This window comes from Prionailurus bengalensis, chromosome B4, assembly GCF_016509475.1.
Source record: "Prionailurus bengalensis isolate Pbe53 chromosome B4, Fcat_Pben_1.1_paternal_pri, whole genome shotgun sequence".
Taxonomy (NCBI): Eukaryota; Metazoa; Chordata; class Mammalia; order Carnivora; family Felidae; genus Prionailurus; species Prionailurus bengalensis.
In genome coordinates this window covers 130692723-130718819 of record NC_057358.1, presented here as the reverse complement: position 1 = coordinate 130718819, position 26097 = coordinate 130692723, and the positions used below count along the sequence as shown (strand labels likewise).

At 50.3% G+C, this 26097-nt stretch overlaps 1 protein-coding gene and 1 long non-coding RNA gene across 2 annotated transcripts in view; one reads left to right on the top strand and one right to left on the bottom strand.

Annotated features, from left to right (window-relative positions):
• The window catches only part of CACNG2 (calcium voltage-gated channel auxiliary subunit gamma 2), a 109858-nt gene that overhangs the window by 27418 nt on the left and 56343 nt on the right, over positions 1-26097 (top strand). The gene's annotated exons all lie outside the window — the stretch shown is intronic.
• LOC122473311 lies at positions 1982-25299 on the bottom strand. The gene is made up of 8 exons (XR_006294643.1): positions 22671-25299; positions 21812-22177; positions 11545-12981; positions 10675-10952; positions 9914-10094; positions 9624-9679; positions 7983-8235; positions 1982-7800 (listed from the first exon to the last, which is right to left on the bottom strand). It is a non-coding gene; the product is annotated as an uncharacterized LOC122473311 (long non-coding RNA).

The window sequence follows — 26097 nt, the reverse complement described above, 5'->3', positions numbered from 1 at the left end:
TCCGTGTGTGTGCTGCAAGACGTTTTCTTCATAGGCGGACTGCTTTCCACGTGAAAGTTTTACCAATCATTCTGCCGTCGGTGCAGTTCAGAGAATGCCACTTCCGGTCTTTTCGACCTTCTCCGAATCCTTGCTGCCCACTCGGGCTGATCGATTGCCTTCTTTCCCATCACTGGGCCCCCTCCCCACCCCACTGTCTTGGTGTCTGCAGAGATTCATTACTTCACTCCTTCAACACGTGTCTGTTAAGGTCCCAGGATGTGTCCGGCCCCATGCTCGGGGATCAAAGCAGTCAGCAAGGGAGATGCCATCCTCCGCCCAGAAGCTTACGGTCCTGGGGTCTGCTTCTCAGACATCAATGTGCACAAGTCACCCAGGGTCTGGTTGAAATACAGACTCAGGTTCAGGGGGTCCCAGGTGGGCCTCTGCTATGCAGGGGTCCAGTGAGGTCTGATGGCGGCGACGATGTGGGAGGTACCATGTCTGCTGGACGCGTGGGGAAGGAGGACTGGCCATGTGACCTAAGAGCTAGAAGGCAACCAAAACTGCTCCCGGGTTCAAGGTCACCCCAACAAGCTGGGGGAAATCTGACATCCTGAGACCCAGCTAATGGGAGCCGCTGCTCTCTTATCCGCATAGAGCAGCACTGAAGACGGCCTGGTGGGAGCCGCCTCTATGCTTGTGGTTTCTCGGCCTCCTCCAGCTGCCTGGCCCCTTCCCATCTGTGCAAAAGTTTGCCCCTCCTGGGCCCCTTCCTGGCCTCCCCTCCACACATTCCCAGTGTGGCTCTAAGTAAGGTCCGTGTCCCTTTGCCTCTCCTAGCGAGGAAAGGTTTCTAGCTTTTCTGCGAATTTCATCTGCGTCCTTCTTCCCATGATTCCTTAGTGCCCTTCTTTCTTGCCTTTTGTTGGGGTTACGGCTGTCTTGCCCCTCTGAGCCCCGTCCGTACCCTCTTATCTCCGAATATACCTCTCTTCTCTTCAAAAAGGCTGGTCACTTTTCCCACTAGTGGAAGCTTCTTTCCTGGGTGAGGGGCTGGAAGAAACTGGAGTCCCCCCACCCTCCACAGCAGAAGCTCTGGGTTCCTGACGGCCTGGAAAAGAGACAAGAGCTCTGTCTTGCAGGACGTGGAGGCAGGGACTCCAGGCAGACCCTTGGAGCACACAGGCTCCAGTCACGTCTGCAACTTAGAGCACAAGTGTCCCAGGACACACGGCCGGCCCTCCCCCTTTGGCCCGCAGGAAGGCTGAGAATGTGCATGTGGTCAGAATATCCAAAAAAAAAAGCTGTCTGTTGACCAGTCTACACTTAACAGAGCAGTGAGGTCCTGATACACAGATTTGCCTTAAGACGCCGGGGTTGGGGGGTGGGGGTGGCAGCTCTGAGCCTGTCTCTGGAACATGTCAGCCTGTAATCGCCCATCAGTCACAGCCCTCATCAAGCAAATGCCAATTGCAAGCAACAGGCCTCACGAAAGGGTATGAATTATTTAAACCAATCAGCTGTCAATGAGCCCAACAATTACGGGGGTCGAATCCAAGGGGAAAGTGAAGTGGTATTTTTCAGCCTGCTTGCAGATTGTCAGATTAATTTTCACTTATTTATTTCTGACCTTACGGAAAACGTATTAGCACAAGGTCAAAACATTTCTTTCTTTCTCTATAATTTGAGAACGTCAGAAGCATAGACATAGAAACCCGTAAAGAACGGACACTTTTTGGACCCGGCTGGCGATTCCGGCCGCCCGGCCTGCCCTTTTCACAGCTGACTTAAACTCTGAGCCTCTGTTTCTCCTTCAGAGAAGTCGGTATGAGAGGGCCTACCCTGAGAGTGTTCCGGACCCTGAACTCGTTGTAGGTAGAGCCTATTTTAAAAGCTCAATCATTTGGCCACTATGATCATCATTCTTTTCGATTATCAGGTTGTGAAGACACAAACTTAAAAATAGATCCCTCCAAACACACCCACTAGTCAGAAGATGTTAAGCCTATAGAACCTGTATTTACATGTCAAGGTAAATGTTATTTGTAATTGATGTAACCTCGTATGTTAGGTCAAAAGTTGGGTTGTGGAGTTTTGAGCGCCAAATGATGAACTGCCCCGGATCGATTGGGTTTTTCCTTAAATTCTTTTTCCACGTTTGCCCTCCCATAGATAGTCAATCACCGTCTAGGCCAACACCCCGGGGCTGGTCACAGTACCTGGCACACGGTGGACTGTGTTTAATATAGGCTTATTATTGATTTTTTTTTTTTTGGATGAACAAAGTGTGTAAGGAGAATCTTATAGTTAGATCAGTGTTCTATGGAGGCTGAGAGGCAGAGGGAGACTTGATCCCTGTGTTCAAATGGTCTATAATCTAAGTATAGAAAGAACGTGATCACAGGAGGGTGCACGCACACGCACACTCATGGACACACACGTGCTCATACGTGCACACGCACACGCATGCTGGCGACCATTGGTCCGCCACAGAGTAAAGCAGGTGGTTTGGACTCCGAGTGCCACGAGAGTTCAGACAGAACTTTCTGGCAGAGTCGAGACTCCAGCCAGGCCTCAGAGGGTGCGTGGGGGGCGGGGGGGGAAGGACCCGAGGCAGGCCGATGTCACGGGGTGGGTGGGGAGGCAGGGAGCTGGATCCCCGTGGAGCTCTGGCTTATACCGAGGAAGCCACGTGCCCCCGCGTAGCCAGGACAATTGGTGGAGTGGGCAGGGGGAGCCAGGGGCGAGGAAGAAGAGAGGGCCGGGAACTCAGCAGAGGCAGTAAAGGCCCCGGAAGCAGCGAGCAGTAGTATCATTTTCCTCCTGATTGTGCAGAGATCTGAGACGTCCGTGCGCCTGAACCGCTTAGAACAGTGCCCGGCACCAGGCAGGCACTGGGCGGGCTTTGCCACTTGGTGGTCGTAGTTAACATTACCCTTGAAGATCTTGACAAGTAGCCGCGTAGATGAACTGCTTTAGGAAGCCGAGTCTGGCAAAGCAAAAAAAACCAAGATAATTACCAGATATTTAGGCCAGAAGAGAACTGATTAGCATAGCTCTGTAAGGCACACTTTAACAACACCCAGTGACCTAATTTCTCGAAGGAGAAACATGAACCCTCGCTTTATTCCTCCCTGATCCAGAGGCAATGTGATGGCAAAACACAGTATTCCCTCCCCAGGCTCTTCCTCTCAAAGGGTTTTTAACCAGGGAAATCATCTGAACAGCCTCTCAAGCTTCTGCGTGGACTTAACATTTCCCCCATCACCAGGCATGTGCTTACTTTATAATAATAACTGGTCACAAGCGCTCCTGGCCTGCACTTTCTCCCCGTTAAATGGCCAAATTCACCCAGTAGCCACTGCCTGAGGCGCAGTGCTACGTCCTGGACAGGACTCGGAGCTTAGAAACGAGGGCCAGGCCCTAACTGTCGAGTGAGGTCAAGGGCCACGGGAGCAGAACAATGAAATCAGTTCGAGGGACCAAACTCTACAGGGGGCTCAGCAGAGGCACAAAAGAGGGAGTCGTGAGTTCCAGGGTGGACAAAGGGGTCCGAAGCAGAGGCCAGATCACCAAAAGCCTTGACTGCCAGGCTGGGAAGTGTGGCTTTCCCCTGAGGGCAACGGACGAACGTTTTAGAAAAGGGAGGGGTATATGCAGATTTAAAATAATGAGAGCAGCTCTTGTTAATTCAGCATCTACTAGGGGCCAGGTGCCGCTCTAAGTGCTTCATGCACATGGGCTCATTCTAGCTTCATGACTTGTGGGTGAGGAAATGGATGTCCAGAATGGGCAAGTAATCTGCCTGGGGTCACAAAGCGTGGGAAGGGGCACACCAGGCTTCGAACGTAGGCAGCCCCAGGACCCACATGCTCATCACCAGGCTCTACTCTTACTAGAAAAATCACTCTGTCTGCATGTGACGGTGGGCGCTGGGAGGACAGGAGCGAGGAGGCGTTTGGAACAAACCCAGGCAGGTCCCCAAGGCTTCTCTTTGCCAACACTTCTTCCCGATAAGGCGTCTCCTCCCATTGGCCCCTCTGCCCCGCCTGGGGTCCTTCCGGTGGGAACCTCCACCCCCAGCAGCCACCTGGGGGCATCCTCCAGGCCCTCCCCAAGGAGCCAGCCGCCCAGTGTACCCCCTCATCCGAGCTGAGTTGTAAAATCAGGAATCGATTTCTTCCGGGTCTATTCTCTTTACGTTTCAGCCTAAAACACATGCTTCTCTCCCTGGAAATTCCTATCTTAATTCTGCTTTCTTGTTCTGTAAACATTAGGAGATGATGCTTATGAGGAACTCCGTTTTATTACGCTGCAGTCTAGCAAACATAATCGAATTAGGTGGATGCTTTATTTGAGCACACTTCACCGGGTTCTTCCTCCCAGATAGCACCGGCCTCTCAGTTCGGGCTTCTTCGCAGCCTCTGAGCAGTGAGTAGGAAGAGAAAAGGCCTGGAAACCAAGCTCCCATCCTGGTCCCCCACCCTAGCGGGTGGCCTCAGACAGGCTGGCCTCTGACCTGAGCTTAGATCCCGTGTCCGGAAAGTGAGGGCGCACATGGTGCCCGCCCCCTCTGTCTTGTAACATGGCTTTTGAGATTAACCTGGGCCACCCTGGCCACTGGAGAAACTCCCCCCAAGAACACTGGGATGAACGTAAGCTCTGGGGGAACAGGAACTTTGGCGGTCCTTCCCATCACTGGATCCCCAGTGCCCAGAATAGTGCTTAGCACCGAGTGGTTTTCAGAATTTTTGAATGAATGAATGAATGTCAAAATATGCCTCTCGGTTTCTCAGCATGCGCGCACGTGTGTGTGTGTGTGTGTGTGTGTGTGTGTGTGAGAGAGAGAGAGAGAGAGAGAGCGAGAGAGAAAGAGAAGGAGAAAGAGAGAGAGACAGAGAGACCCTGCAACTTTCTGGGCTCTTCTATCCTTACTATAACACTTTTCAATTCTGTTGTGCGCTCCGAACCCGCCTTGCAATTCCTGGCTCACTAGGTCTGTGGAATTAGGTCTGCACGGTGTCAAGTTACAGACCTTTTTGGCCCCCTGGTGCACAGCCCAGCCAGAGGGAAGGAGGGGCGGGAAAGAAGCGGTTGGCCAGGCAGTGCGGAGGAGAGCCCTTGGAAATGAGGGTGTCGGTTATTGGACGTGCTCCTTAATGGACTCAGGTGTGGCCCCTCCTAGGCATGATTTGTGCTCATCCCTGCAACTGACAGCCTGGTTCCTTCTGAGCCTCTTCAGGGCATCGGTGCCCTTGGTTAGAAGCGGGCCCATGTGACTGAGGCCCGTGTCCTGAATTTCCCTTGTCATCCAGCCCCCCACAGATGGGAGCTGGGTTAGGGCTGCCTTGTTCTTGCCTGGGACACAGCGGGTCCCCGTGACGTGGCTTTGCTGCACTCTGAACAGTACCAGGCAGTCATCTGAGGCGCCCAGGGATGCTGAGGACCGCGAGCAAGCAAACTCGTTGCATGTCTGCTTCCCACAGCTTGTGGGAGAGGCCCCCCTGAGACACATTAATAAAGATTAAAGGTCCTCCAGGCCCTGTGATCTTCGCCATGTCAAAAGGAAACAGTCACTTTTCCCTTCTCGCCGCCGTTTATTAATATTACAGGGCTTTGCTCTAAAAAGAAAAAAACGCAGGATGCTGGAGAAGATGGGTATTCTGAAGGCTCTCACTCTTATATCGCTTTGTCATTTCTCTGTGTGCGTGAAGCACTCATCAAACCTCCAATTTCTCTGATTTGGGGGCGTGCAGGGATCACTCTTTCCTCTACGTACCCCTTGGCCGAAAGCAAAGACCTTCAGATTTAGGGGCCCCAAAGCAGACTGGGTCCACAGAGAGCAGGGCCGTCCAAGATGTCACCCGCGAGGGGGAAATACATCTCCCTGTCACTTTGTACGTTCTGAGCACTTCCTCCAGCCAGACCCTGGAATAGGCACGTGTTGACAGATGCACCCAGGGGTCTGCTCTTGCGGGGCTTCTGTTCCGATCAGGACTTGCCTGAACCAGCCGGGGGGATGGGAACCTGGGGTCCTTGATTGAGGTCTTTTTGGTTTTTAGCTATTATTATTCTCGAGACACATCCTGAGGGCTCAGGATTCATTCAACAGCTATTGTTTGAATCGCCCCGTGGTGTAGGGCCCTGGGGCCAAAGACACACCTAGGCCAGGGTCCCAGAACAGAGCCGAGTTAAAAGGGATGCGTTCCCAGCTGCCTCCTGGGGAGCGAACCTGAGTTCAGCTCCCGTCTCCCCAGCCACGAGGTGGAGAAAAGACCAACCCCACTGCAGAGGGGGCACGAATGGCCTTGCACGTGCCCGGGAGAAAGAAAGTGCTCTGGAGATTGAATCCATTGTAACTGTGCAGGGGGTGTGAGCCTGCGTCAAGGGGATGCCAGGCTACAGGAGCACCTACCTCTAGTGCCCTGGCAGGAGGGCTTCCTGGAGGAGGAGACACTTGAGCTGGGCCCTGAAGGACACACCAGATTGAGTCAGGCAGAGGTGGGGAAACAGTCACTGCAGGCAGAAGGAACACAGAGGCCAAGAGGCGTGGGTTCGCCCGGCGAGTTTGGGGAAATGTGAGGAGAGTAGAGGAAGGAGCAGGGACCGCGCCAGGAAATGGGATGAACGAGTGGCCCTGAGCAAGTTAGTGACCGCTCTGTGCCTCAGTTTCTCCAACTGTCAGGTGAGGCTATTTATAGATGTGATGACCTCACAGGGAGGCTTAGAATAGTGCCTTAGAATATAATTAATAAGCTGCCATTAATTCTCTGGTCTCACAAAGAGGGATATCATCACACCCATTTTTCAGGTGAAGAAACCGAGGCTCAGAACAGTTAAGGAACTTGTCAAGGCCCCACTGGGAGTGAGCGTGGAAACACTGCTCAAATCCAGCCGGTCTGAGTCCCTGGCCCATTAGGCCACTTGGCCTCTCATCCCAGAGGTGCTCATCCTGTGACAAGGTCTGGGCCAGGTCTCCCCCCCACCTAGGGCGCCATCAGTTTTGATGCCCATTTCCCTCGGTGACATGCAGGGGGGCTAGTTCCCAAAACAGGTTTCCAGTGGGGATAACCCAGGCCTTCACAAGGGGGACCCTAGTTAAAATTGAGAGATTTGGGGACAGCAGCATCACTGGTGAAGGGGCAGCTGCTCTTAAGCACAGACCCCAGCCAAGCCCCTGACACTCGAGTCGGTGCCGAGCCCCCCCCACCCCGACATCCTTCGTGGAGGGCAGTGATCAACCCCATTCGTAGACGAGGGCATCATAGGCACGGGAGAGTCCTCTGTCCCAAGTCACTCAGTTCAGAAGTGGCAGAGGTGAGATGCCACACCTCTTCTTCCCTGGAGATCACATAATCTCTGACAAAGGGGGCGATAGGTTTCAGCCTAAGGGGTGTTCTCAGGAGGTCAGCACCTGAATTTTGCTCGCCAGCCTGCAGGGAGGGGACTGGAGAGAGCCACACTCGAGCCAGGAATGTGCCTAATCGATGTGTCCGCCCAGCTCCCTGTTCCATTTCTCGACGCTGGGTTTGGACGGGAGCCTCCACGCAATCCTGCTCTCACACGCAGCGCCTGGGAGCGCCGAGCACGAAAGTGATTGATTTCACGGTCACGGGGCTTATAGCCGAGGAACGCACGGCCCCGCGAAGGCCTGAGCTCCGAGAACATGTGCTAACACCGACACAGGGCAGCAGCATCGTGGCCAGCAGTTATTGAGTGCCCACTGTCTACCGAGCGCTGCACGGCACGTTCACTGTATCTCCCTTAATCCTCTAATCATCTTGTGCTGTGACCATCTCCATTTTCCAGATGAGAACACTGAGGCACAGAAAGAGTAGGTAATTGACTCCAAGGCGCACAGCTCAGTTAAACACTGGTAAGACATCTGATCCAGGAAACCCTGGGTGAGTGGGGAGTGGATAGGGCTCGGGATGCATTCCCTGGGCAGATGGCCTCTGTGTTTATTTCACCACCCACCGCCCAACTGTAGGTGCACCCACCATGGGGGGCCTTGTAGGTGAGAACCGGGCCGCGTGCACTCTGCCCCTCTTGCCTGGGCAAGACGGGGGGCCCGGGCCGGCAGAAGGAAGGAAGCCACCGCGCTGAAAGTGGCAACGTCTTTGTTTGTGTGGGAACTCGGTGCCATGTGCTCCATTCGGCTTGAATCACGCTGGCAAGAATTCCAGGAGCAAAACGTGGAGTTTCCTTGTGATTTTCCCAGACAGAGAGTGAGAATGGGCTGGAACGAAAGCACTAGGAGGAAACAATGCCGGAATGTGGCAGATGCCTTGTGCGCCTCGCATCCAAGGGTCGCGGCAGCGGGGTGAAGGTAGCAAACAGAAGCCGAGGCCACGGGACTCTGTCTCCCCCCTGGTGATCGTCCCCAGGCAAGGGCAGGGAAATTTCCTGTTCGATTAGGAAGGGAATTCGACAAATATTTGCTGAGCGGCCCGCGTGTTATGCCAGATCCTGTCATGGGCACCAGGGACGGGAGATGACTCAGGCTCATCCCTGCCCTGCAAGAGCTCACCGTCTGATGAGGGACAGTGACACATTAACACACAAGCACATACAATAAGGCAGCACAGCTGCGTGCTGGGTGATGAGAGGCAACTTGGGAGGCTGAGGCTTCTGCAGGTACCAGCCGCAGAGTCCCGAGGGGATTGTCCCCTTCTGGCTCCCAGAGGAGGCTGGGTAGTCAGACCACGCTAGAAGGTACGGGGCCACTGGGCCACTGTCCTCCCTGGAGCTCTGGTGGAAGGGAGCCAAGGCGAATGAGTCAGGCTCTTCTGGAGGACTGCTTACTCAGGCGGCCGAGGCAAGAGGAGCCGTGGGGGCCTCCTCTTGGGGCAGCAGGCTGGGGGAGGGGCAGCACGGGGAATTGGGATAGTCAAGGTTTTCCCTCTACCTGCTAGGTATTAGCAAACCGGCACAGGGGGGATTTGAACCCAAGTCAGTCTGGCGCAGAAACCAAAGCCCAGCCCAGTCCATCAGAGTTCCACCTGCGTCCCCTTGTCCCCTCACCGTCTCTCTCCCCCCACCCTGCCATCAACCCCCTCCCTACAGTGGCCCTGGGTCCTGCCGCTCTGGTCTCACTCCCTCCCTCGCCTGGCTGGTCTGCTGCTACTCAGCCTGGTCCACAGGAAGGAGTGTGGCTTTTTGAGTCAAGAAGGCACAGCACACCCTTACTAGCTGAGTGACCTTGGGCAAGTTACTTTAACCTTTCAGAGCCTCAGTTTCTCCCTTGTAAGATGAAGACCTGGAGGGCCTCTAGGAAGTGAGGCTTGTGGAACATTAGCATACAGTTCTCCGCAGAGAAGCCATCTGACCAGCGTTAACTCCCTTCCTCCTCTCCTTTTCTCCTCTTCGAGAAATGCCAGCGGGATCTCCATGGTAGATGGGCTTCTGCCCACGCCCTCTCCCACACGGCCCCACCCCGGCCTCTTTTCCGATCGGGGAGAAGTCAGGTTGCTGTCTAGGACCTCCCCATCAAAAGGATGGAACCCTGCCTTCCCGGTTTGCCTTAACAATGCGTTAGGAGTCTCTCAGTGGGACTCTGTCTACATCTACTGGGAAGCAGTGGGTATTTTCCGTCCCCCATCGTCTCTTTCACTCCCAAAGGCCCGAAGTTTCCTACCCACCGGGCAGGGTGGTATTTCCTCTTCCGACAGGAGCTCCTCTCTGGCAAAGCCACGCGCTAGGGCAGAAAGGGCGTGCATTTTGGAGAAACACCTTGCGACTCATTCTCCCCTCTGCTCACTCCTGTGACATGCAGACCCCTTCGCTCCCCGGCAGTCACTGCTGCTCCCCCAGCCCAGATGCATCCCCCACTCAGCCCTTCCCACGCTGGGCTCTATCTTATCTCTGTCCCTGACCGCCCCCCCTCCGGCCCAAGGAGAGCCCACCCCCAATTCTCTCCCCATCACTGCACCTTGACCACTTCCTCTGTGGCACTATCCCAGCTGTGATTATCAGCTCTGCTTTGTTCATTGTCAACATCCTCCGTGGATCGGGAAGCTCGATGAGGGCAGAACATTCCTGCTTTGGCCACTGGCCGGGTACCCAGTACCTGGGCAGGGTCTGGCACACGGTAGGCCCTGGGTATGAATGTACTAGAAGAAGGAAGGGACCAGGTGAGAGATGGTTGATGAGGACAGGCTTCAGTCTGAACTCCGTCCCAACACTCGGAAGCTGCAAGATAGTAAATTATCTAGCTTCTGAGCTTCATTGTCCTCATCTGTAAAATGGGAACAATAGTAACCATTCCAAGTATTTTTCTTGTGCTCTCAGACATGAAATGCCCAGTACGTGGTGAGTGTTTCCTTCTGCTTGGCTTACCTCCCCCCCGCCTCATTAACAGTCTGTCCAGTGGTGCCCACCCCTCCCCTGCTTTTTTGGCAAGGACAGCAGGTCCCCTCGTGTTACGGGAGGGATCCGCCCTGACCGTGGTTCTTGTCCTGGTTTGAAATCCACATCCCAGTGCCCGTCTTCCTCCCAATAAAGGTCAGAGTATTTTCCCTTTACACCTGCCCGCACTCAACTTCATGGGACATTTTTTTTGGTTCGCTCCTGTGGCTTTGTGAAGTCTTTGTTCTTATTCGCTGCGTTTGTTCTGTAAGGATTCCCAGGGACCGTGCTGGCACCCTACTGCAAACCAGGACATGCTGTAATACTCCATCATAATACACTTACATATGACAGCCCAAGCGGGACATCTGGACGGCCCCCTAGAAATGACAAGTCTATGGGCTCATTCCCCGCAGGCACAAAGTCCATGCCAGTCCCTGGTCTCACTGAATCTCTGTAGGGCCGTGGGCACTGAGAGCAGTTGGAAGAGGACAAGAATTTGAGAATTGCTTTGTGCCCCCGGGCACCAGAACCATACCAGGATTTCACCATCTGCCTGCTTCATTAGGGTCCCAGAGATCTCTGCGCCGGCTTGATATTCTGGAACCAGAAGCCTCGGCTCCCTGGGTCAGGGCAGAAGAAATACACAAACTTTAGGACATTCTTCCTTGTTACAGCACTGCCCATCCCCAGGCCAATCTTATCATCCAGTTAAAAAAAGAAAAAAAGGTTTAAGATTATGAAAATGAAAAACACTGTACAAGTTGAAAAAACATTCTAGGCACAGACTATAAATCCAATGTCTAGTCCCAAAAGCTCCTCAACCCAGGGACCATTTATACAACTGCAGGCAATTCCAGCCCAGCGTCCCCCAGCCTGACTTCTGGAGCAGCTTCCACACCCCTCTCCCCACCCCCATCCCCCCTCTGCCCCCCAGCGGAGGCTTCCTGAACCCAGACTATGCTCCTCTGTCCTTGACACATGAGCCAAACGTGTTCTCCGGGACCAGAGTCTTTTGCTTTGAGGTTCTGTGTATCCCAAGGTCTAACCGCAAAGCCTAACCTCCTCTCCGCACGCTGTTGGGACCCCAGACGTGGACGCCTGGGTTCTCTTTGCCCAAAGCTACTTGATCTCCCTTAAAGAAGGCACCAAGGCAAGAATTCAGCACTAATCCTCCACGACTAAGCCACAGACATTCCACACGCATACGCATACACGGTCATCTCGCCACGAGGTTCGTGCCACATGGCGCGGCCCCCATTATCCACAGTCGCTGTCCGGCACTTCTCTGTGCCAGGCGCTGTGCCCCGCGCTGGGCTGCAATGGTGAGGAGAGCAGACAAACGTCCTCCCCCTCGTGACGCGCCCTCATGCTACAGGAGATAGACAAGAAACAAACAAAAAAGCAGAATATAGGTCAGATGGAGGTAAGTGCTCTGGAGAATTCAACAGGGAAGGAGGCCGGGGACAGGCAGCCAGGGGAGGAGCAATCTGAGTAGGGAAGGCCGGAGAAGGGCGGCCTCAGTGGGAAGAACATCAAGGAAGTGAGGAGAAGAGCCACATATCTGGGGCAGAGCCTCGTGTGGCAGGAGAAACAGGAATGTGCTCTGTGCATTTGAGGAAGTGCAAACAGGCCAGAGTTCCTGGAGCTAGGGGAGGCTAGGGAGGCAGCAGGGGCCAGACTGAAAGGGCTTTCTTTGACTTTTGCTCTGAGCACAGTGGAAGCCTTTGGAGGGCTTTGAGTGGAGCAGGGTAGTGATCTGGTTGGTGGGTGGGGAACAGACCACAGGGGCCAGAGTGGAAATAGGAAGGCCAGTCAGGAGGCCATTATACCAGTCCCAATGAGCGAGGACGAGGCTTACGCTGGGGGATGGGGAGGGTGATGAGAAGTGGTTGGATTTGGGCTGTGTGTTTAAGGTAAAACCAACAAGATTTGCTGTGGATCGAATGTGGGTTATGAGAATAACACGAGTCAAGGATGAGTCTAAATTTGGGGGCCAGCTTAGAATCATGAGCACACACACCAGTACGCAGCCTTTCCAGTCCCTGAATCATTTATAAGAAAGTCAATTGCAAGAGCCCAGCACCATTTCCTGGGTACGTTCAGCTCCTGAGTTAAATTAGTTCCCAGAGGTAACAAGTTAGAGTCTATCTGTCAGACTGTTCCATTCTATGCTGCTTGAATGTTTCCGGTAGCCCTTGGTGTGGACCTAGCTAAAGAGAGATCTGGAAGTCTTAAGTAAATCACGGCCATTGGTAAGCCTCCTTCATTTGTTCAAAAAAACATGTACTGATTATGTGCCAGCAGGTATGGTCTTAGCTCTGGGCTGGATCTATAAAGAACAATAAAACATAGCTGGTCCCTATCCTCCAGAATCTTCTGGCCAAGGAAGGGAGACAAAATGTAAACTGTGAATTACCACGTCGAGGGGGGTGGGGTACCAAAATAGGACCTAACCAAACTGATGGCCAGGATGTCAAGAAGCTAGCAATTGCTGAAGGGGTGGAGGAAAGCTTCACCTGGTCCAGACTTGAATTACTTAACCAAGACCTCGGGTAGGAGCGCCGACATTCTCCTTACAGGAACTATTCTGTCATAAACGCATGCACTTGAGGAGTCCTAAAACATCACAAAGCTCCAAGTGGCTCAACTCTGCAAAAAAAAAAAGTCACATCTTAGTCAAAGAATTAAAAGAATTCTAATAATCCAATGTCTACTCCTGATCCCTAAAGAACACGAATCCCTAGAGACGACCCAATTCCTAACCCACAGAAACAGCTCTCACTTCTATTGCCTCCTACACCAGACCCCAGGAGTCTCGGGCCCAGGCCCCAGCATTCTGGCCTCTCCTCTCCCCAGCCACAGCTGCCTTCAGTCGTGATGCACTCAGGTTCCCTCGCTATTCCTCCCCCCACTTTCTGCCTGCCTCTCTGCTTCTCTCAACTGTTTCCTCCTCCTGCACAGTAAGGATCCACGGGCCAGTCTGGCAAAGGCTGGGTCTTTCAACTTGTCAAAAGAAGCCAAATATTCAGTTTTTCATGTGAAACCTCCCAATTTATCCATGTTAGCAACTCATCCACATTTTTAAAAGAAAAGGAAAAAAAAAGGAAAGAAATACCGTGGGGACCAACTTTGTGTTTGCATAACAAAAGATTTCTGCAGACAGCCCAGCCCCCGTGCCCCGCATGGGGGCAACTTTGCCTCTTGGCCCTACCGCTTGCTTAACTTAACGCCAGGAACATGGCCTGAGGCTTGTCTGCCTCCTCGGGACTCGGGACTCAGTGAAAGTTAACTAGCCATTGAAGACCCGACCTAAATTAATTGCTCAGCAGGGCATCTTGCCCCACATTCACTCACTTGAGCAGCATTACTGAGCACCTGCCGTGTGCTTGCTGACGGCCCGCTGGGCAGAGACCTCAGAGGTGCCGTCCCTGCCCTTGTAACCCTACAATCCTGTGGTCGAAGGAGGGGAGAGGGGGAAATGGGTGATGGGCATTGAGGAAGGCACTTGCTGGGACGAGGACTGGGTGTTGTACATAAGCAATGGATCATGGGAATCTACCCCCAAAACCAAGAGCACGCTACACAGTATGTTAGCCAACTTGACAATAAATTTTAAAAAAGAGAGAGAGAAAAAAAAAAACAATCAAGAAAACACATCCGGGCGCCTGGGTGGTTCAGTTGGTTGAGCTTCCAACTCTTGATATTGGCTCAGGTCAGGATCTCAGGGTCATGAATGGAGCCCCGAATTGGGCTCCACGCTGAGCACAGGGCTTGCTTGAGATTCTCTCTCCCTCCCTTTGCTCCTCTCCCATGCTCACGCTCTCTAGAAAAGAAAAGAAAAGAAAAGAAAAGAAAAGAAAAGAAAGCACACCAATCATTGTCCAGTGGCTGCTATTGTAAGGCTTACAGAGAAGGGGTGTGTGGAGAGTGCCTCTGTGATAGCGAATAATGGGGAGATTTAACTCAGGGGTTCAGGAAAGGGATGAGAGTGAGCAAGAGCTAGAGGGAGTGAAAGGTGTTCTGGAAACAGGGGACAGAAGGGTTTGCATGCAAACAACAGTGTATTCGCAGGGCCAAAAGGAGGCCCAAGAGGCTGCATTGCCAAGACGGAGGGCAGGATATGGCAGAAGAGGCAGACAGGGCCAGCTCGAGCAGGCCCTTGAGGTCATGCCAGGGACTTTGACCTTCATCCTGGGCTCTACAGGTAGAAGGTAGCAACTATGGGGAGTGGTTGGAGGGGACATATGGGGACGATGGAGACCAGTTAAGAAGCACATTACAAGGAAGCATCCAAGTAGTTTGGCTGAGGGTGGTACTGAGAAAATGGAGAGGAGTAGACAGATCTAAAATACATTTAAGGAACAAAACGGATGGAACTTGCACGTGGGAGTCCAAGGAAGTTGGTAAGTGTCAAGGGTGACTCCCTTAATTTCTGGCTGGTGTAACCAGGACTCATTGACTGACAAATATTTCTCTCTTTTTTTAATGTTCTTTTTATTTCTTTCTGAAGGAGAGAGAGAGACAAAGCATGAGCAGGGGAGGGGCAGAGAGAGAGGGAGACACAGAATCCGAAACAGGCTCCAGGCTCTGAGCCATCAGCCCAGAGCCTGACGTGGGGCTCGAACTCCCGGACCGGGAGATCGTGACCTGGCTGAAGTCGGACGCTCAACCGACCGAGCCACCCAGGCGCCCCACAAATATTTCTTGAGCATCTGTCCCATACATAGATCTGTTCTAGGTCTAAGGTTACAGTGATGGACAAAAGAGGTGAGGACCCCTGCCCTTGTGGCTCACTCCCCAGTGGGGATTGATGCAACAAAATAAGTCAAAGATATAGCACGTTGCTAAGACCAGCTACCTAATTTGTGGGACCAAGGTCAAAATGAACTTGCAGGGTCCTTGTTTAAAAAAAGATATCTTGGGGTGCCTGGGTGGCTCAGGTGGTTAAGCGTCCAACTCATCATCTCAGCTCAGGGTTGGATCTGAGGGTGGTGAGCTCAAGTCCCATGTTGGGGGTCCATGCAGGACATGAAGCCTACTTAATTTAAAAAATTAGGAAGATACTAATGGAATCAGAGTCGGCAACACGGAGCACTAAGCCAAGCACAGACTCCTTCTAAGCACAGGGTGGACACCCATGAAGTGAGCCTACACATTGCAGAGACAAGTTCTAAGGAGAAAAATACACTGGGGACATGGGCTAGAGTGTTTCTGGGGAAGGGAATTTGCAATATTTCATAGAATAGACAGGGAAGGTCTTAGTGGGAAGGAATGTTTGAAAAACTACCTGAAGGAGACGAGAGACCAAATAATATCTAGGAAATAATAAATACATAAATAATAACTATCTAGGGAAGGTGTTTTTGGTAGAGGAAACAGCTAGTGCAAAGGTCCTGAGGCAGGAGTGTGCCCGCTGTGTTGAGGAACAGCAGGAGGCCAGTGTGGCTGAAATGAAGCAAGCAAAGTAGAGAGGGCCCATTGGGAAACCTCTGCAGGGAAAATGGTGGTTAAGATCAGGAGGATGTGGTAGGAGGAAAGGACCAGACTTGCGTCAGGACTTGCTGATGGATGGGATGTGCCTGGGATTGAAGGGAGAAGAAAGGAGCAAGGACAATCCCCTGGATTCTGCCATGAGCTGATGGACGGTGTGGACGGGCCATTTACCCAGACAACGAAGGAAACATTAAAATTTCAACTGGATAAGGAAATGTTGTTGGATAAGGGGTTAGTTGGACAGGGAAGTGATGAACGGATGTTTGCCCTGGGGTCCCAGAAATGGAAACGCAAAGAAGGTGATGGGAAAGGGAGGCAGTTTGAGCAGAAGGAACCACGTTTCCGGCATGGACTTGCGGGGGGCGCTCTGAGCAAGGTTGTGCTGGACAGAAGGTGTGAGGGGTGGACGGCAAGACAAACCAGAGACGCCAGCGGGAACCTAGTGAGGGAGGAGGCTTGTTTCACATTCCCAAGAGCGCTGGGCCCTAGGACATTTCCACATCGATGGTTTCTGGGCTATTTATTTCACCGATACAGAATCATCACTGTACAATTGTACGGTACTGTTTTTTCTGTTGCTTAATTTGGAAATCACGTGCTCTTTTTTAATTATTTGCATTCAATTATGGACCTCTTGGACACCTGCCACGGTGTGCTGGAATTATTTTATAAAGGGCTGAACTTATACTGGGAAAAATATCGCATCATTTCTGAGGTTGATACCAAGGATTCGCCGAGAGTAGAGCTGGGTGATGCACACCTTCCCAGCAGCTGGAAAGCAGACACTTGAGCGTATAAATTTCTTCCTTGACTCCTACTTTATTAGACAAAGATCTTAAATTTATTCTAGAGTTACTCATTCATTCAACATTTTTTTTTCTAAATCCTTATGTTGTCCCAGGGGATTCTAAGCTCTGGGAATAGAGTGGGGAGCAAACAGCAGACCCAGCTCTTGCTCCCGTGGAGCTTAGACATACACCCCCACGCACACACCCCTACAAACTATGTTGTGAGGAAGGAAAAAGCCCTGGGAGTTAGAAAGAGTGTGTAAGCAAAACTTTAGCTAGCCTGGGGAAGCTGGGCTTTAAGGGACGACATGGTAATCAGGTGAAAGGTGAGGAAGAGAAGAGTGTTCCAGGCAATGGCAACTGCATGTGCAAGGGTCCTGAGGCAGGGTGGGGGTGGGGGGGACAAATTGAGATAATTAAGAACCAGGAAGGAAGGCAGAGTGGCTAGAGTAAAGACAGTGAAGCAAGACTTGTGGAGGGAGAGACAAAGGCAGATGGTTATTTCATTCCTTAAAGCAATGAGAGCCACTGAAGGGTCTTAAGGATCCCATAATCAGGATGATAAGACTTGCATTTTAAATGACCCCTCTGCTGCAATGAAGATGAAGAGGTAAGAAGGAGCAAGAATGACTGCGGGCAGACCTGAGAGGGCCACCGCAGCTGTGCAGGTGAGAGACAGTGGTGGCCCAGACTAGGATGGTCAGTAGGGAGGGAGAAAAGCAGAAGGATGTGAGAGGTAAATCAATAGGACTGAATGCAGTTAAGTAAGTGATGGCATCTCTAAGAATTTTAAATGAAGATCTGCCAGGATTATTTGACTTATTGATCATTTGCAACATGGCTAATCCTCTAGGAACAAAAGCCATCGTGAGCGGACGTGCACGGGACGGTTTGGATAAGTAGTGTCATTATCTGTCCCCTGCCATCAGCCCACCATACCAAGGGCTACGAGCAAATATAAAAACAAGAGTGCCTGCCCTCAAGAAGTAAGCCCCAGGTCATTCATTCATTCTTTTCTTTATGGATTAGTGTGTGAGAAATCTCATCACCTACAAGATACTAGGGGACCCTGGAGCAGAGAAGGTCAGTGTCTGCAGCTGGCAAGGGTGGGGGCTAGGTAGCAGAACACGGCAGGGATTGTCGATGAGAATTCCAAACTCAGTTTAGAAATTCGTAAACGAGCAGAAAAGTAGAAAATCTACAGGGTGTATGGTGTGGCTTGAGATCAAAGGGCCTCCTGAGGAATAAGAAAATGGCCATTAGTCCAGGTATGGATTTTACACTTTATTCATGTAAAAGAGGCAATTATTTGCTCCATTTTACAGACTAAAATAGGCTTCTTAGATTTTATGGGATTTTAAAAAACAAATATAACTGATTGCAAATCAATTTTTGTGAGGCTATAGATAAAACTTGGCTGGGGAGTCGCTAATGGCAGCATTGATAGCATTCTTATCTGATGCAGATTTCATCACCATGTAAACAGCTCGCAAACAAGGTCTTGGGCGCTGCCTCTATATAATGCTAACTTTTAATTCCAGTCAGCTTTATCTTTTTAGTACGTCAAGATTGGTATCACTAATCTCACACTTGAGTTAGGAAACAGATACATTAGAGGAAGGTGGGTAGGTTTCATATAGTGGTCAATCATACCCATAAAATAGGTATTTCCCTATAAACTCAGGGAAAGTAGATAATAAAGAAAAAAAAGTGCATGTATAACCATGGAAAGACATTTCTCAGATGTTAGCTTGCTATTAGTCATTTCACACAATGTAACAAAATAAAGCCAAGCCAAGACTTAGAGGCACCCAACACAAAATTTTAATTGTTGGAGTTTACATGTATCCCTAACCTTCTTCGTTTCTCCTTCAAAATTTTATTTCAACCTAATGTTGCTCAACCTTTAGCATAAATTAACGGGAGGAGTGTTCTAGGCAAAAAAAAAAAAAAAAAAAAAAAACACCTGGCTCTATGTAGGAAATTTTGTATAGAAATATGTACTGGGTTTTTTTAAGTTTGGATACACATGATTGCTTCTTACAATGTTTCTTTCTTTTCACATTAGTTTCACTGTGGAAATAAGGAGTTACAAGAGGGAGAGGCACAAAAGCAAAAGAAGAAATCCTCAATGTACATTTCCTATTATGAGATTCCCTGTAGCTCTGAAGATACATCTCCATAAAGTGATTTGACATCCATAAATGCCAATTTACAAAGCATTATCCACTATCATCAAGGAAAAAAAAAACTATATTCTCCCTCTCTCCCTGCCCAATAAGTAAACTTTGCAAACAATTACAAGTACATGTAATCATAATACAGCAACTTGCATTTCTATAGCAACTTTCACTAGAGAATTTCTCAATGCTTTACAAACAGTAATTAATTAGACCCCCTAACATCCCCGTGAGGAGCCAAGGGAGGTGGGTATGCACTGAACATCCCCCAACACAGACTCGCTGCCACCTCTGGGGTGGATGAACAGCTGTTGTTTAAAAACTGTAGAGCAAACAGAATTCAACGTTTTAGAAAATCATTGGGCTCAGAAGTCCAAGATGCAAGAGGCAATTGCATCTGGTGCACAGGCCTTTCGTGTTTCATGTAAATGTGATAGAGAGGGATGAGAGCAAGATACTATTTTCTATGTCATCTGCCATCACCGCATCCCCTAAGGCTGGATTCACCCAATGGCATGAAGTGACTCTGCTGGGCTCATCATCCCAGAAATGACCCCATTACCAAGCAATTTTGCTGTAAGAGATGTTTCTTAACAAACACACATATCGATCTTATTATTTGCCAGGCACTTTTGACAATGCTTAGTGACTTAGAACTTATTTGGTCCTCACAGCAAATCTTCCTGGGGTATTATTATTATTACTACTACCACCATTTTACAGGTGAGGAAGTGAGGCATAGAAGGTTTAACAAATTGGCCCTAAGTCCCTCAGCTAGTGAGTTGCTGAGCCAATGCAGTCTGGTTCCAGAACGCATGCTGTACCTTTACCCTATGCTACCTCTCAGGGTTGGCATCGCCCGTAAATAAACTTGAACGTTTACAAATTGGCACATTTTCTCAACTTGGTCATGCAGTTTGTCTCCTATTTCGAGGAGGGGTTGTTTCGTTTGTTTGTTTGTTTGTTTGTTTGTTTGTTTTTTCCACTCATGTGGTTACCAGGAGTAGTGACTCTGAAGGCAAGCAACCAATCTGGAAAGAAAAGGAAGAGCCTCTTGCTTCAGCACCTTGGAGAGCGCCCCCCGACTGCTTACCCCAGCACTACAGCCCCTCTTTCAGACCTACTGAGGCTCTCTCGCAAGGCTGGAGCCTGAGAACAGGCAGAGCCAACCTAGCGGGGATTGTTTTTCACTTATTTCTGCCTTTATGACAACAGGAAATGGGTACAAGATTATCAGGTTAGTTTAGCCCGGGCCGTCTTGAACCTGGGACCTAACAGCTCTGGTTTTCCCATTCTTGGGATGTCTTGGGCCTAGAAGCTGATGAATTTCATACCCACTGTTATTTTCCCACTTCACATGGATGTGCCTCTCTCTTTTTTTCCTCCCAGATCTCTGGCAGGAGACCATCTCCCAGGGCAATTAGGCTTTTGCTCAAGGGCCATTCATGTACTTTTTCAGTTTGCCCTGGGGGAGAGACAGTGAAGTGGTCAACCCTGAATAACACAGGTTTGAACTGTGTGGGTCCAGTTACGTACACACACACACACACACACACAGAGTACATGTATGTATACACACATACACAGTACAGCATTGTAAGTGTATTTTCTCTTCCTTAGGATTTTCTTAACATTTTCTTTTCTTTAGTATATAATACATATGACATACAAACTGTGTTAATCAACTGTTTATGTTATCGGCGAGGCTTCCAGTCAACAGTAGACTATTAGTCGTTAAGTTTCTGGGGAGTCGAAAGGTATACTCAGATTTTTGACTGCGTGGTTCAAGGGCCAACCGTATGTGGTTAAGGGCGCTGGTTCTGAAGTCAGACCGCCTGAAAATTCACCTCACCTCTGCCACTTCCCAGATAAGACCTTGGGAAAGGTACACAGCTTTTTAAGCCCCAGTTTTTTCCATCTGTACCATGGGGTTAAGATGAATGATAGTTGAGTCAAAGGATCATTCTAAGGCTTAAATAAGGTCATATGATTAGATAATGGATTTTATTATAAGAAGAAAGAGGGAAAGTACCGATATCCCTTTCTGAACAAATGAGACTCGTGTGACGGATATACTTTCCCTCTCTACCTTGGCCGTCAGGGAGCTTCAGACCAAAGCTCCCACTTGGCACTGGCAGCTCGATAGGACCCTATGAATTGCCTAGTGGTATTTCTTCTCCTCTGATGCTGACCTTCCCTTCTCACTGACATATTATTTGATCCTGATATTTTTTTTTTTTTGTAATTTTATTGTCTGTGTCATTTCAGGTCACTGCATAAGATAGATAGACAAATGTGGATCGTTAGAATATAAGTCACAAGTGGGCAAAGAGTTTGGTCTGGTTTGTTTGTTGCTATGCCCACAAAAGACTGGGACAGTACAAGTCAGTCGCATCTGTCCATAACTGATGCTTGGAGTAACCCCTTTACTTGGAGATACTACGGTGACTAACCGAGTAGCTTTGCATCGGCGCTGAGTTAGCTGGCTGCTACAAGTTCACTAATTATCTATGATTCCAAGAGCTCTTGCCAGGAGATGTTTCAGTGATGATGCTGTTTACAGTGCAGTCTATCTTTCTCGAGTTGTCTAAGGGCAGAAAATGAGGAAGCGGGATGGGAGGCTGGTCAGAGAAATTTCTCCTTATCAATATAACTAATCTTGGGATCTCAGCTGGTGCAGACCCCTTCCCAAAAAAAAGCTAGCAGGGTTTGACCAATGGGATAGAAACAAGAGTAGTAAAATTAGTTACAAAAACATGCCCTTCTGACTCAGAGACCCAGTGTGTGGGCAGAGCTGGGCCGGCTCCTGTGCCGGGGGAGATCCCCTGGGAAGGGCTGGATCCTTCCCTGTGACACAGTGAAAGGCTTCAGTGCTGTTGCTATTTGTGACAGATTATTAGACAATATGAATGCACCAGGGGGATGGGAGTGCGGGGAGAGACTTGGTCGAATCAGATCACAGCAGCTCACACTGCCTCCAAACCCTCATCAGCCAAATTCAACTCCAATTTAACTTACATTTCCTGAGTGCTTACTATACGCCGCGGCCAGGGAATTGCCGGATGCCGCAGGTTTCCAGGCATTTGGCTGTAAGAAAACAGAAAAAAAAAAAAAAAAATGGAAAAGATACTCACACATTTCTCTCTCTCCTTCACTTTCTCCCCTCGGTCTGTTGGCCTTGCCCTTAAGATTTTAACACCCTCCCAAGTAGGAATCAGCTTCCCTTCTGATTTTTGGAAGGCATCCAGCCTGCTCTCTTCTCTCTCTCTGCAGGGCATCATACACACAGCAATTCCAGCCAGGCAGGGAGCGCGTTTCTTTCCCCCACTTCAGGAAATCTTCCAGCTCTGGTCTTGTTACAAGAATCCTGCATTTGAAGTCTCCCTGGGAATAAACACACGTTTCCGATAACTCTAAAGATTAAGCCAATGAAATAAAAATTCATTTTTGAGACATAAACTGTAAATGACCGGGATTTTCCACGGAAATATTGGCACTTTGGTGGAGGCACGGCGGCCCTCAAGTTGATGGTCGTTTGCTGCAACGTGCCAGGCAGTCCTGTGGTCGTTCAATAGACAAGACATCATCAAATACCACATCTGAATTCTGTTCAGATTATTAGAATGAAAAGGGTAATTCAATTCAATTGCCTGGAGAATCATCCTACACAGGCATAAACAAAGCTGGCCAGAGGCAAAACTGCTTAGCAAGGGAAGAGTGGCTGGGGCCCTCGGCCTGCCTTCCTCCCCACCCCCCAGCTTAGTCCTCCCCTCTGCAGGAATCCCAGGTGAATTGAAATCAACGTGTTGCCCCTCCCAAGGGTATTTGCTTTTCCAGTGTTCTTTCTAGTTTGATAATGAAGGGATTAAAAACTCACCTTTATCAAACACCTACAATGGACCAGGCCCATTTTCACAATGTTAATCCCTGGACACACTCTGCACTTGTTCATTCAAAAACTACTATCTACACCCAGCCAGGCACTGTGCCGGGTGCCGGAGATCCAGCAGAGATCAAAGAGTCGGATCCTCCCCTCTCTGGGCTCTGCAGCCTGATGAGAAGAAAAAAAAAGCAATAGACTAACAAATACATAAACGTTTGTCAAGCCCTGATAAGTGCTGTGCAGAAATATCCAGCAGGGGAAGGGGACAGGGAGCGCCCAAAAGGAAATGCCGTGAGAGATAGGGTGGCCGCGCGGGGACTCTCAGAGGAGGGGACAGTTGGGCAGAATGAATGAGCTATGCTGCTATCTGGGGGAAACACATTCCAGGCTGAGGGCCCGGGAACAGCATGAGCAAAGGCCCTGGGGTGTTCCCAGCAGGAGGCACATGGGAGGGAGCCGAGTGAATGGGAGAGACATGCTTTGTAGGCCAGGATGAGAGTGACCCACTCGGGGATATTGGAAGCCACTGGAGGGTCTAAGGAAAGCAGCGACATTGGAAGTTCATTGACTTGGGTTTTCAGAGCAAGCTTCTGAAAGCTATATGGGGAAAGCTATATGGTGCCTATATGGGGACAAACAGGGAGACAGAGGCCCGTCAGGAGACAGCAGCAGTAACCAGTCACTGGGGTGGCCTGGACAAGAGCGAACCAGGGGAGGTGATGCTGAGATGTCAGGTCCTACCCTCTCTTGTGGAGACGGGGGTCCCGGTCTGGCAAGTGAGGAAACAGAAGTGCAGCGAGGGTAGGTAATTACCCATGGCCGGGTGATTGCTGAGAGTCCCACAGGCTGCCCATTGCAGAGGCCCGGCTCTCTTTACTCTGCCACAAGCTTCTCTGTTGCCACGCAGTGAAAGGTACTGCTCCCTGGCGAAGGCATTTGAGTCCTCAGAGAGCAGAAAGAGGGATTTAGGGAGGTTGGCGATTTTTCTGGACCCTTGTCATCTCACTCCAGCCCTTGCTTCGGCGGGGTTCCACCAAGTCTTAATCATAACGGTCAACACGTACCATGTTAGCACTCTGGACGTGGCAGTGTTCTAAGGGCTCCCCCCTTGTTATTGCAACGATCCCCATAATAGCTCCCAGGAAGGAACTACCATTATTATTCCCATTTTACAGATCGGGAAACTGAGGCTGAGCTGTGTTCATCAGTCCAAGATGACAGAGCTGGAATGTAGATCCCGGCGGTGAGGTTCCCAGAGCCCCAACCCTTCAATATCCTGCCACTTCTTCCTTGAAGAGATGTTTACTTTGCAGTGTTTTTCTACTGAATCGTGGGCTTAGAGACTGAAGTTCACACCACTGATACACGTTGAAACTGGCCCCCACTGACATGACCTTGGGGCACATTGGAGAGAGTGTCCACCAGGGCCCCTCCTCAAGGGCGCTGCCAGGATGGAGGCCACATGAGGTAGCCTCCGGGTCCCCATCCATCTCCAAGTCGTTGCTAAGTCTCGTATCCCTGCCTTGTCCATCCTGGGTACAAGTCTCCCGGAGGTTGGGAGGGGAGAGTGGTGATCAATAGAACCACAGCCGCCAGCTCCTAATTTCATTGGATGGATGACAGAGACGCTTCCAATCCTCCTTTCTTCTGAGTTTTGAGAGGAAAGGGGAAACAGAGGTATAGGCTTGGCAGCTGGGTTGGGATGGGGTAGGGAGGGGACAGCATGGGAACAGGGACGAGAGTGGGGGAGGCGTGGTGCATTCGGGCTTTCCAAAGACAAACTGAACTGTTCTCAGAAGAAGGGAAGGTGGTGTGCGCCCCCCTCCTCCACCCCTGGGAGAGAGACATGAGGAGATGCTCATTTTCAAAACACCGCAATCCAGATCCCCCCCAAAAGTCCCTCTGTTGTCACACAACAAGCCCCCACCTCTACCCACCCTGCCTCAAAGGCACTTCATCATGTATTAGAGCCTCTCTAATTCCCCTCCCCCCCCACCAGGTAGATGACCTGGCTCCCCCTTTATGCCCCACCCAGCTAATAAAAATAAAAATAAAAATAACATCTTCTCTTTATTGAGCTCTGCTTTTACGCACTTTAGTTCATTTGTGTTCGCATCAGAATAGCCCTGCAAGATGTGTCTGCTTATCTCCATTTTACAGAGGAGCTGGCCCGCACGGAGCTCAGAGAAGTGAAGTGACAAATGACTTGCCCAAGGTCACACACTGAGTAACTGGAGGACCAGTCACCCACACCTGACTCAGCCCAGGCTCTGTCTCCACCGCCCTGCCCTATCCCCAAGTTACTAAGTTACTGGAGGGCTGGCAACTTTTCTTGTTCAGTTTTGCATCCCCAGCATCCAGTTGGTACTAAGTAAATATTGATGGAAATGACACATGGATGAATAAATGGATGAAAACTGCCTTAGAATGAACTGGCTGATATAAATATGCCACATGCACTTACACTGTCAGAGACAATGCCAACAGTTTTTGAGAACCATTTATTCATTCAACAAATACAAAATGTGCTTATTGGAAATGCACTGAGTGCCGGGCAATGTGTTTGATGCGGGGAGATTGTGGGAACAGAGCCACCCTGGTCCCTAACCTCCAGGAGCTCATAAAACAGAGGGAGAGAGAGTTGGGGCGCCTGGGTGGCGCAGTCGGTTAAGCGTCCGACTTCAGCCAGGTCACGATCTCGCGGCCCGGGAGTTCGAGCCCCGCGTCAGGCTCTGGGCTGATGGCTCGGAGCCTGGAGCCTGTTTCCGATTCTGTGTCTCCCTCTCTCTCTGCCCCTCCCCCGTTCATGCTCTGTCTCTCTCTGTCCCAAGAATAAATAAACGTTGAAAAAAAAAAAATTAAAAAAACAGAGGGAGAGAAAAGACCAAGACCAAAGCAAGCAACCAGCAAAGTCACAGAAGAAAAAAATATTTGCAAATAATTAACAAGTGAAGAAGGGAGAGTGGGGACACTAAGGAGAGGGCTTTGGTAGACAGGAACGTTCTCTGAGGAAGAAACGTTCAAAGTTGACTAGAAGTCACCCAGGAAAAAGTCGGGGAAGAGTTTCAGGCAGAATGAATGGCATATGTGAGGGCCCAAAGGCAGGATTAAGTGCGTAGAGCCTTCCAGAAAGCACAGGAAGACTATGTGGGTAGAGCCAAGGGTCCAGAGATGGAAGGAGACATGGGGCGGGGTGGGGGTGGGGAGGCCTTTCAGGCCTTGTTAAGTATTTTGGAATCCAGCCTCATTGCAATGGCAACCCTTCGAGGGATGGGAAGCATGCAAGTGACATCCTGAGATCTGTTCCCGCTCAGTAGGCAAAGGGGAGCAGAGAAGCTGGTTAGGAGGCTGCAGTCATGCAGATAAGAGCCGCTTGGGCCAGAAGCGTTAGGAAGTGGATGCATTTGAGAGCTCTTTTGGA